The sequence below is a fragment of the Lytechinus pictus genome, chromosome 4 (assembly GCF_037042905.1).
Source record: "Lytechinus pictus isolate F3 Inbred chromosome 4, Lp3.0, whole genome shotgun sequence".
NCBI classification, from domain to species: domain Eukaryota; kingdom Metazoa; phylum Echinodermata; class Echinoidea; order Temnopleuroida; family Toxopneustidae; genus Lytechinus; species Lytechinus pictus.
In genome coordinates, this window is record NC_087248.1 from 12,859,464 (window position 1) to 12,873,220 (window position 13,757).

The window sequence follows — 13,757 nt, forward strand, 5'->3', positions numbered from 1 at the left end:
ATGAAAGGGATTTGTTTAAATTGTTTATCCTTTGTTTCCATGCAGTGAATTAACTTGATAATTTCTTTCTATCGCCTCCAATATAATATTTTCCTTCATTTGTGCTATTGGTCTGCATGGAGCGACTTGTAACATAGGTAATCTTCATTTCGTGTGTGTTTTTTTAATTTAGTGTATAGAATTATTATTATGAAGTATCAAAATAATGAACGACCATTTATTTCTTTGTAAAGCAATGACAACGTAGAAATTCTACTCATTTTGATAAAAATCTAGCAATTTTAACAAAATTTTAGACTGAGTGACCATCGGAAAAGGTATATATACATATTTTTAATTTTTAATCTGACTTCAAAGAAATTCCATTGATTTTACTGTTTTAATCTTTTCATGCGAATCAATGCATTAATCTCGGGAAGCGAATTGCATATAATCAATATACGGGACAAAATTGAACTTGGGAACTTAAACCAAGTAGTGCGTGTAACACGTGTTAAAAACAAGATGAGACACCAGTGAAAAGAGGATTCCGCAATGTCAGCTCACATAAACACATCTCGCTTATTGCATTTTTCAGTAAGCTCCAAGAATTTCCTCCACTACCTCTCAAGAAAATTAAAGTTTGCTTTGACTTAATGAAGACAATGACTAAGAATACATTCTTTGCCAGTTCCATGTTACAAGCAGTGCACGCGAACAGTATATTTTCCAACATCATGAACATGGGGGCGCATGAATTTCGATCCGCGGTGCCCCATTCCCCAAAAATAAACATCGTGAAATTTCATCGACCCTGTTCCGTTGAATAGATTGAAAATTTGGAGGGAAACAAACATGAGAGGGGAAAAGAAGGTCAAGTGATTACTTTTTTTAATCTAATCGTGGATAGATGCCGTACAGAAATATAAACTTGAATTTATTTCAATTTTCCCTTCCTTTCCTGCTTCTTATAATGCTTGTTTCCTATACAGCGCGTTATTATGATAGGTCAGATTCGCAATATATAGCAAACTTGAAAGTGGTTCACATTGGATGGAACATGTTCATTAATGAATCTTCTTTCCACAGCGGAAAGTTTCATAACCGGTATGTTTACACATCGAATGTGTCTCAGATTTGTTGAACAAATGCAACAACTTCCATGCTGTCCGTCTTAGTGTTATATACAATTTTGTTTTAAAAATCTTTTATTCTTCAAATCTGTTGGGCCGATGTTCGCCTGCATTTTCATTCCCTCCGCGAAGTAATACGTCCATCGACAAGGCAGAACAGAACTGGGCTTTAGCCCCAGCGCAAAATCCCACCAACAATAAACCGGGGATTTGATCCCGCTGCCCACTAAAACACCTCCTAAATCCCAAATCAACCTTGCCTGCCTGGTAAATCTCTCAAATTAAACCCAATGAAGAAAGTCGAGGTATAGGGATGAGCAGTGATTGTAGCCATAGGAAATAATCATCGCTGATCTGTGGTAATCTGGAATATTAAAAGTGGAGAGAGACGCGTCAGACAAGATCGGCAGACGACCCAAGAATTAATCAAACTATTGGCGGGAACGCGCCGGCGCGCTGCATCTTCCGTTTACTAAAAAGCCCCTGACACTATTTTACATGATGATGTAAAATTGAAGGGATTAAGGGGCTTATATCAGTTGAAATTCAGATATAAGCGATTGACCTTGATAAATCTCCAAGGTCATGAAATACATTAGAGCTGATCCGAGGAGTATGTCATTACCGTGTACAATGTGGTGTTGTGGATCCAGCGGAGATAGGTCTTGGATTCACACTTTAAATTTTTAGAGAAGCTATATTCCTTCCATAACAGTTAATGTTTGTACCGGATAGAGAGGGACGTAATAGGAAGGAGCTGTGAGGTCTTCCGAAACAACCCGAAAAACTAGACAAAAGTACTGTATGTTGTCGCAAAATTTCAGAAGTAAGATCATTCTGGAATACTTTGTATGCCTTTCAAAATATTAAGCAGATAGATAATGCACTGCAAAAACGCCGGTGTCAATTTAACACCAGCCCGGAATGTCAACACCAGAGAAGTATTGAAACAACACCAGTCTGGAATCGATGCTGTTTGAATACTAATTTGTGTTGTACAAGCACCTATCTGGTGTTAGACCAAATCTAAACTTGTGTTGTTTAACACTTCTCTGGTGTGGCCATAATAGATTCCGGGCTGGTGGTAAATTAACACCTGAGTTTTTGCAGTGAGAAATATTATACGATGTCATAAAGATGTGTTATTATAATTACTGCACAAAATAGCACGTTTACTCTCAGCCAGTCGAGGGATTTCATTATTTTAAACTGTTATTGCAGATTGATTTTTATTAGAAGTTCTATGAAACGGACCCCATAGTCTACCTGGATATAATATTTTAGAAGAAACAATAACAAAATATCATTGTCAAACGCAATTTAAATATAATTTCAGACAGTTACTAATTGAATTTGAATTTTACCATAACCTATTTCTAGTATAGGCCTTTTATTTTTTCTCTTAAAGTAGCAATATTGACCTAAGCGAGAATATGGCAAACTGCTGAAGAATACGTGGAATGGGAAGGGGGAAGGGTGGGTAAAACAACACAGGCTACCTTAAAGGTCATCTCCACTTAAGAAAAATGTTAATTTGAATCAATAGATAAAATCAAACAGTTTCGCTTATTTTTCACAAAACAGTTATATGCACAACTCAGTGACATGCAAATAAGAGAGTCGATGATGTCCATCACTCACTATTTCTTTTGTTTTTTATTGTTTGAATTATACAATATTTCATTTTTTACCAATCTTACATTAAGGACCAACTTAACTGAACCATAAAATGTTATAACACTGGTCATACCACATGTCAAGAGAATGAAACTTTGTTTCCAGAAAAATGAGGAGAAAATTTGAATATTTCATATTTATAATAAAATACAAAAGAAGTAGAGAGTAAGTGATGCCATCAGTCCCCTCATTTGCATACCGACCAGGATGTGCATATAAGTGTTTTGTGAAAATAAGCGAAATTAAAAATGTCATCACTTTCTTATTTTACATCCGATTTTGATGAAATTTTCAGTGTCATGCATGTTGGGGTTTTCTCTTTTTATTCAAATCAACTTTTTGATGGGGTGGACTTCTCCTTTAAACATGCACGACCTCTTAAATCGTACAGAGGGATTTGAAAGAATATTATGGGAAGGTGTCAAGAGTTTGTTTCGAAACCACACCACGCTTGACATCCTGCCATATCTGACATTGAGTGGGGCGTGACCAATGTCAAGGAGGTCCTCATCAGGAGAGGGACGGGGGATATCGAGGGCTAGATGGGGGAGGTTGCGATTGGAATGAAGATGGGGGCTGGAGTATGAACAAAGATGGCAGAAAATTGATTGTACGGGTGTACACTCTGAAAAACGAAGAGCTACGAAGAGCTGATTTAGCTCTCAAAGAGCGTGTATGGTGACTACACTTCGGAGTGCTGATTTTTCTCGTTTCAAATTTTGAACTAGACAAATCAGCTCTCCGAAGTGCAGTCACTCGTTAAGAGCTAAATTAGCTCTTTTTTATAGAGTGTAAAGTAAAATCAATCTATCATTGGTGTCTAAACTGCCATGGAAACTCAAGCAACATCCAGGTAATAGGTATCCCTCCGCCCCCTGAAAAAGGGATACGCCTGGTTACAGGTGGTAGTTTCTTTAAAGTTGTATATCTATAATTTTGTTTAACTATACCATGACCATATGGGGAAAATACGATAGACGAGGTAACGTTGATAGTTCGTGGACAAAAATGACTTGTTGCAATAAAATTCCATGTAATATCTTCAGTATTGCTATATTCCTGACCGGTACATGCAGACGGCTGGATGTAATTTCAATATTTTATTTACATATTTTTAATTTTTCTGAGTTATGCCTGCTTTCTATAATTTTAGTCGGCAGCCGATCTGTTCTATAAAATTGATAGCACACTTTCAATTCATACGCCATTATATTGGGTGCCGAGGTAATACAGAAGACAAAACACTGAAGCTAAATAAAATGCAGCTCTTGGCCCCCCCCCCCAAAAAAAAAAGGGGGGGGGGTCTCGAAGCCGTGGAACACATGAAAAGGGAATCATTAATCAGCAAAGTCTGCATGTCGAGAGGATAACGATAACTTTTCCCTTTTTATTCATTCAGTATCAGCTACTCCTCTTAAATATTCGGTACCAATATAATAGTGGAATTCTTTTTTTTCAGAGAGATGGAGCAAAATTTAGACACACATACAGGTTCTACGGGAATGTCCGATAGTAAATTCCTATCATCGAGTCATTTTGATTTAAACCTAATAAAAAGGCAAGGGTAGAAAATGTTCCTACTTGATTATGTTGTCATATCATTCGAAATTATATATTCATCTGTTTTCACATGACACTTTCAACCTCTCCATGAGGAAAATTATATATATGGCATATACTTATACGATCAGCTTCACTGAAACACGATTATGTAATATTATCGAATCATATAACTATAACCAAAAAACCGCGGCATAATTGGTCTCTCTCGTCTTATTCTCCCTTTGTGTTTTTTTCTTCACTCTATTAATCCAATTCTATCTTTTATTTTAAGGATAAATTTTCTAACAGTGCAGGCTTAAAACTTGAAATAAATATATATATATTCCTATGAATCTCACACGCAGTTGAACGACCCGTCGGTCAGTGTACTGCCAGAACATGTATACCTAGACCGCCTCCTACATCGTGAAAAACGGGCCAGAAAAGGTGTGAAAAGTAGGTTGTGAAAACCATTTTGTCACGGTACTCTAAAAAGAGTTTCTTTGGTGCCCGGGGCACTGGGTTTAAAGTCCGTGAATATTTACAAATCAACTGGAGCGAAATTACAGGAAAACAAGACATAATGCGAATTCCATGCGCGTTGGTGTATTATCATATAATATGATGAAAGATTTGTATGCCTTTTTGAAATACACAGTCGGTGGATAATACTTGTTATAGTTAAAGGATGATATTTAGCTGGTGTTTGTTTTCAAGTTTATAAAGGGGTATCAATTTAATCATGAATAATATGTATATGGATTCTCGAACTGTGCCCAGTTGAAAAGTTCAATGCCTCCGCAATAGTCAGTTTACGGATCAAAGCAAAATGTAAGAAGAAATCAAATAAGAATGAAATATTAACATATTCAAAATTAGTCTAAAATCACGATACATTTTAAATATGATTTTGGAGTCTTAAAATTGTTACAATGGGCAGACGTAAAATCAACAAAAACTCTTTATCTAATCACTTTATATCTAATGTTAGAGTGGACGATAACTGAATGAAGTAAAAAGACTAGATTATCCTTTCACTCTCTAAACCCTTTAGACATTTGATAACGGACTAATAAAAAATTACACATTCACATGTAAATCTATAATCTAAAACGTTCATACAACTAGTTTGGATTTTCCCCTATAGCCTGATATCTTTCTTATCAATTTCTACTCCATCTCTAAAAATGTATTTCTAATACAAGAAATTCAATGTTTTTAGCCATATTTATTAGTTGAATAATTTCAAAACTTAATTTACTTTATATAAGATAAGGTAAAAACTAGTTCTTAAACATTATCCAATACTGTTTAGAGCTGTGCCATTACCACACCTTTTTTTATTATATGGTCATCACTCAACAAGTAGGAGATAACACACTTGTTCAAATGTTACTGCATGTTTTCAAGAATTTCATTTTTTTCTTTTGATTTAAAGATCAAGTGGGGGCGTCTTGGTCTTGTGGTTAAGACTTGTCTTTGAATCTGAGGGACGTGGGTTCGATTCCAAGCCATGGCGTGTTTTCCTTCAGCAAGAAATTTACCCACATTGTGCTGCACTCAACCCAGGTGAGGTGAATGGGTACCGACATTTACTAATTCCTCAAAAAGCTGTGCGCATCGGAATCGGTAGACTAGCTTAGCCGGGGTAATATAGGAGCACCTTGAGCACCTAACAAGGTGAATATGAGCGCTATATAAATCCCATATTATTCAGTTATTATTATCCAGTCTCCTTCAGTAGGTGCAATCCACTTGGCAGTCCACCACAACCAAAGATGTAGTCAAGAGGGATGTTCTGAGTCACAAGGCCCAAGGAGAAAACTTCTCCAGAGGCCGAGGCCGGCAAAATGTGGTCTTGGGGCCGGTCTCGACAACATATATCCCTGTTTACGACACTCGAGAGTAATTTACTTATTCAACATCAAAATAATAACATATCTCACTACAATTTTGTTGCAATACAATTTCTTTATTGATATAAACATATTCATTATCAGCATCACCAATTCAATGACAAAAGAGACAAGTTAAACCATGATTAAAACACCAATATTTAAGGAATGTCTGATAGGTAAATAATCCAGATGCACATGAAAAGGAAACCATCAAAAGAAAGCTTAATACAATATTTGAAACAAAATGGTGGTATATTAGCACATAATTGCTGAGATTGAGAACATATATATACTCCTATTTTGAAACACCAAGTTTGTTTGGATCCTGGATGAAAGGTTTTGAAACTATCAATTTAAGATTGAATGTTGCCCTATTGGCTTAAAAATGACTACTAATTTCTAAATTATTTTCGTATCTTAGGACCGAATCCATATTTATTATCATCCTTTGTAGACTATTTCAAAATCTATTCAAATCTTATTTTCAATTCAATTTGGTAAAAAGATATAGCATTCATCTGTGATATTTCTCATATCAATAGTCAAACCATTGAGCTATCTGTGTTTTAAAACACAATCACTAAATGGAATTACTCATTATCATGGAGCTCCATGCTCATACTCAGGAATTTACTAATGATATAATCATGTGTCAAACGTATTTTACAAATTGATGGGAACGATGTTTCTGTTTGCTTGAGGTGTAATATCTTTATTTTATCAATCATTTTGACTACTTGTTTGAAAACTCCAAACCAAAACTGAAATGTATTATTTGTGGAAAAAATTCTAAGGAGAAAGAGAGAATCATTAGTTTGAATACCTCTGTTACATTTTCGGATTGGATCCATAAATATAATGCAAATATTGAGACCTTGCAAATTTGATTTAATACATAACATTGGAAGTTCAATCAGTATACCCTGTGGCCCGTATTCTGAAGTCGGGTTTAACTTAGACCGTGGTCTGTGCTAAAATTATGGGAAGCCAAAAGTGTCAAAATCTTAATTAAGTTGTATGTTTCTTATGTTTACTGTGCTCTTTCCTGATTCATCGATGGTGAAGACAATCATCTATTTATACTTCCTAGACAATTATGAATGATTTGAGAGCCAAATGAGCTGAAATATATCTCTACTGTTAGTGATTTATGTAACAATTGGCTATCCATGCTTAAACCACAACTTTAAACCTGAGTTTAAGTTAAACCCGAATTCAGAATACGGGCCATATATAATCCTACATTTCGATGCATGATATATAAGAATGGAAATCACAGAAGCTGAAATCAAAAACATATCTAAAAAGAAAATATTTCAAAGTTATTACACCAGTTCTATATTCGAACTTAGATTTTGTTTTTGGAAAACTGAATAAATTCATCAAAATCAGAGTATTTATTACCAGAAAATAAAAAGCACCACTTTGTGGCACATACAAAAAAAGAAAAATAGCAGGGAAAATAATTATTATTATAAGAGCAGGAACATTTGCTATATTTAGTAACAAAGTAAGGTATCTGATATTGGCATCAATTTTTGTTAGATTATATTTTTTTTTACATAATAATCTGGTCTGCCAAATACACTGAGTATATATTCATTGCTAATGGTTCCTATCAGTATTCTAAATTGGAGAAAGGATATTTTTTTTTAAAGATGGTATATACTTTGACAAGCAATGGAAATGAGTATAAGATGATGACCTGGGAAAGATAATATATTGCAAAGAGTAGCATCTATCACCACTTTATGTAATATTCCTCTTGTTTGAAACTTATATTTGTAAAGGTAATGTACATAATTTATCTTAGATACTGTATAATTTACCCCTTAGCAAGTCCATGTATACAAAAAGTAGCACTAACACATTTAAAATTGGTAAGGTACAATTACAGCGAATGACAAAATAAATATGAAATCATCATCAATGTGCAGGGAAAAGATTTTAACTTTAATATAATTTTGTTTACATCAACTTTTATTTATAACAGTCTTACAACAATAAACTCAAGTCTAGGTATACATAACTGTGAATTGTAGACTTATGACTTCATTGATACTACAGAGTAATCACATAAACACTACATAATAATTACAGGCAAACAAAGGCAACAGTAATGAAAACTATCCATTTAAAATCTTTGACAAAAAATAAGATTTAATTTCTCTCTATAAGATGTACTAAGTTATAATGACTGTTCAAGAGGGTGTTGTGAATTCTTATATAAAATGGTGATATGGATCCTAATAAAATGATTAGCTGATATCTATGAACTAGTCATTTATCCTAGCTAACAGGAAAATTTGCTAATGACTAGTTCTATAGACCTGTCATGGTTCCGAGATGAGAACAGTTTATTAAATAACATGGGTCCACATCACTATCTTATAAAACAAATAATGCACATCACTTTGCTAGGGCAATTATACACACTTGTTATCTTGAAACAGAACTGTTGATAAGGTGCATATAATTCTTACTAACGCCCTTATAGATGTGCATTATTTGTATTATAACTTTGTTTTGATTCCAAAACAATTAAAACTCTCTGTAATACACTTAAACATCATTTCTAAAATCATTATCCGACCATATTCAAAATAAACAAAGCAATAAATCTCTCTCCAATTGATATAATACTTTCGTTTTGGACAATAACAAATGCCTGTCTCATATGAACAAACAAGTTGCCCTCTATTCTACATGTATATCAAACACTGTGCAAATAAATCTCTCGCAGAAATTGTCATATATACTTAATACAAGCTAGTTGGACACTGTTTCTCCATTATTTCTTAAGATTACAGCTTTCACACGATTATAAATATATGTTTGTATTTTCAATATATAACTATGTACATTTCTTTTTTCATTGTCATATCTACTGTTTGAAAACAACATTCTATGTTAAAGCTCTTATACATGTACATGTACAAATATTTTGTTTACAGAAAAATTCTGCTCAATATTCTAGCTAAAACAAACTACTGCTTTCCCTTTCTCCTACAGTCTCACTGCTACAATGTATAGGTAAGCTACAGGTGTAGCATCTTTTCACGATTCTGTGTACAATAGTTTTTTGTTTGTATTAAAAGTACTGACTATGGAATTTAACTAATAATATACAAACACATATGCACATGGATATAATTAAAACACAGATGAAATTTAACTTAAATTTATTTTACACAAGTTACAGACACTACTATCATGAGACTGAACAACAATAGGTACAAATCTATGTTCATGACCATTATTCATATTGGCTTATAATAATCGCGTCTGCCATCAAAAGTGTTGCTTCTGGACGCTACTCCTCGGGGGGGGGGGGTGAAAATAAACTTCAGCAATCTGAGGATAATTTCACAAGCATGTCAGTGATTTCACTAACAAATCTAAACTCAGCCAATTAGAAGCAAGAATTTCAGTAGCTTATAACAATTTCTAGAGAACGTCGTTGACAAATTACTTAATCCTCATGTCTGCTCACAGGCAAACTGGACAGACAAAAACTACATAAAAAAAAGAAAGGTGGGAAAATCCTCCCAATGCCAACTGATTATGACACTTAAATTTCATATTCGATGTTCAGTATAATACAGTATATCTTAACATTATAATTCTACGACAAAAAATTATCTGTACATGCATTGCATACATTTGATGAGTTGTCAAAACGCAAAGCTTTAGAAGCCCAAAGTTAAAGTATGATCACATCCCATTATCTACGTCTATAAAAAATAAACTATGAGCCGAAAGCAAGGATGATAGACTTTTGAAAATACAGAAGAGCAATTCCATTCATGCAATAGTTGCCTAGAATCTGACATACATGTAATATGTTTGCTAATGCTAGCTAATCTGTTGGACTAGTGTTTTTGTCGCTGTTTGAGATTGATGTCATTCAAACTTGATGAAACTACTAAATAAAAGAAAAGGAATAAAATTTCCCCTTTTATCACTTCAAAACATCAGAAAGGTATAGCAAGAAACATTTTTATTTTTCTGTCTTCTATTATTTCAAATGCTACAGGTACTAACATGCTCGAGTCCATTAGACCTGAAACGTACATACATGTACATATACATCCTTAGCAACATGAATGCATAGATATTTGATGAAAAATGAAAGGAATGTTGTAGAATATCATAAAATATCATATGATAGTATAATTGTCTGGGGTACGAATCACATAAATTCTGTCTTAAACAATTATCAAATTCACAGGATTTTGGCTTGCCAAATATACACATTCTCCACCACTAGAGGAAAATCCAGCAAAAAACCATTAGGAAATGTTCACAAATATCAGCACATCATGTAAATATTTTATTCATACTGGGTAAACCTGGGTCGAGAGTGGCAAATGCAGATCAATGTCTTGTCAAAGGAATCAAGTCCTTTGATGAGACTGGAACTCACTGCATTAGTGCGCATTATCTCCTTTCTTTTATAAATCTTGCAGTCTATTTCTCTGCTACAAACTGCATAATACTTAACTACAGTATGCATGTATGCTATAAACAAGACTGCCATTTCACATTTTCTTTCATAACAACAAATTTATCAGTTACATGATCATCAAACAAATTAACACCTCGGTGAAGAGTGGACAATATTGACTAATGCCAAGGCAGAAGAAAAGACTTGATACATATTAATCACTTATATAATATAAAAATCTTAAATCAATTCATTCCTTTCAAGAGATGCATAACTTTCCCAACACATATACGTATTCAAATTTTTCTTAAGATTATTTTTATTTTCAATTTTCAGTCTGGAAACACTACCCGTAGGGTTGGCTGATCTGATGCAAGAAAAAGTCAATGCAATGAAATTCCATCTTTCTCATCACCAATACTTGTAAAAAAACCTTAAGAATACAAATAGAGAATGGGAATTCAGAGTTCTCTCATGAAAGCGAGGAAAGAAATAATTCTCACACAAAGTAAAATTACAAATATTGCACAAAGCATAATACAACCTCAAGCAAAAGCCTCTATCTATATTAAAATGCAGTCACTTTCTATTAATCATCATTAACACTAAATATTATATAAACAGTATTTAGGATCAAGGTAACAAAATCAGCAAAACTTCACCCTTAGCTCAAGTGTTAATGATGCAAATAAACCTAAATAATTTTCTTTCTTGTTTGACAGTCACCCCTAGACAGCTGTTAATAGGGTCTAAAATATAAATTTATACTCAGTGATTATATTTAAATGAAATATATGAGATGAATAATAGAAAACATTCTCTTTATCACCAATTCTATCCAATACCAATAATTCAAACTTAAAGTAGGCAAATACGTGTACTAACATCAATTTTGTGACTAATTAGCAATCCACACCCCTAACTATTATCTTTTAAATTGAGGTTTGTTTTAGATCAGCCCAGCTCTACACCCTTATTTTGTCAGTACTATGGATTGCCTTTTGAAAGAAGTTAAAAAAAAATAGTCCATTGAATTTCTTATCATGCAGCAGTCAATTGGAATACATAACTTGGCACAATATTTTCATGTCCAATTCATAAGATGAGTTGATGATGATGCACAGCATTTGTATAGCGCCATATATCTGTCAAAGACATTCAAAGGCGCATTGGAGGAGCCAGCCAATCTGGGTTGCCAAGAAGGGCGTGCACACAGAACTGTGACCCGCGGGTCTCTCCTCCCGATAACTGGTTGGGGGAATGCAGGTGGACCACTACACCGGGGTTTCCCCCTACTCTTATTTGAATAGTGCAGTGGGTTCTTAACGTGCAAAGGTGGTGATTCTCCTCTACACGGGGCCTCCATTTAACGTCCTATCCGAGGGATGGAGTGTTTTCCACTGTAACATAGCCTGCATCTATATGAACAGGGGAGAGACGTTTACACACAACGCACTGGCTTCAGTCATCCGCCCGGGGTGGACTCGAACCCACGAACTTTGGTTCGACGGGCAGACGCTTTACCGACTGAGCCAACTTCGCTCTCAAAATTGTGTAATTATCAGGTCTAGAATTCGAATTAAATAATAGTAAGTTGACCCATTGCACATACTATTAGATATTCATCAAAGACAAAAAGAAAGCATTTACATTGAGAGTTATACATGTTGGATTTAATCTATTGAAACATATAAAACACATTACATAAACTGCTTCTTTCTGAATAGTAAACAAAAAAATCTGTGCGAATTAAATTATTTGTAAACAAGTAATATAGTACATTTTTACATTAGGGAAATAAAAAAAATATAGAACAAGGGGATCATTAACTACCCATTATCATTACATCTTACTGTCTCTGACTGTTTAATGGCTCATATTCTCAGAACTCTAGTTTATCTTAAACCGTGGTCTAAATCTTGGCTAAACTTCTGGGGGCATCGTGGTTAAGACTCTCGTCTTCATTCTGAAGGACGTGGGTTTGATTCCAAGCCATGGTGTGTTTTCCTCCAGCACGAAATTTACCCACATTGTGCCCCACTCAACCCAAGAGAGGTAAAGAGGTGTCGGCAGGAAGTAATTCCTCAAGTTGTGCGTACCGGAATCGGTAGACTAAGTTAGCCGGGGTAATTTAGGAGCGCCTTGAGCACTTAGCAAGATGGATACGTACTATGTGCACTATACAAATCCTGTATTATTTATTAAATTTAGCTACAAAAGCTATCATGTCAAAAATATGTTTAAAATTTATCAATGCTTCTTGCGTTAACTTGGGTCCTTCCCATGGTATAACAGTGAAGAAAACTATTGTCATCATTTTATAGATTTTTCTTCATGATTTAAATGCCAAATATGATGATAAATGTATCATCTGATTCTAGATACTGATGTCACATTTGGCTTACCATAGTCAAACCACAACTTCACACAATAGTTTAAGTTAAACAAGAGTTCAGGATAAGGGCAATAGTATCTGTCAAAAAACAACTTGTCAGAGCTTACAAGCTTCATGAATGGTGCCCTGGGGGCCGTAACACACAGCTTAGCAATAATCGAAGAACATTTTTTTTTTTTTTACAATTGATTGCATTAACTACAATGTACAATTCAATATGGAAACCAAGCATATGATTGATCGCTATACTTTGTGTTACGCGATCCTGGCCTGCTCAACGTGACTCAGCGTTTACATGTATATTCACAATCAGTTACCAGGTACATTATATCTCTAAAATACATCAGCAAAACATACAAATACATATTCCTACAAACACAAATAAGAATTGCCAGTTTCAAACTTTGCCTTTGCAAGACAATGATGAGTTGCATTGTGAGTTTTGCCTCCCACTACTTCCAGTTCACGATGAAAAAGTTGAATGCTTTGATTTGCAAGACTTAAAAATGCAGCTGCACTCATTTGGCAATGTTTCCTTAAAATTTTAAAGACTTTATCATCAAGCTTCTGGTCAGCCTTAAGAAAGGGATCCATCTACAAAATAATACTATTTTTTTTCCAACCATAAATGAGGTAATTGGCAAAATATGACTTTGGCAATGCTCAAAGCTGCAAGTTGTAATCAA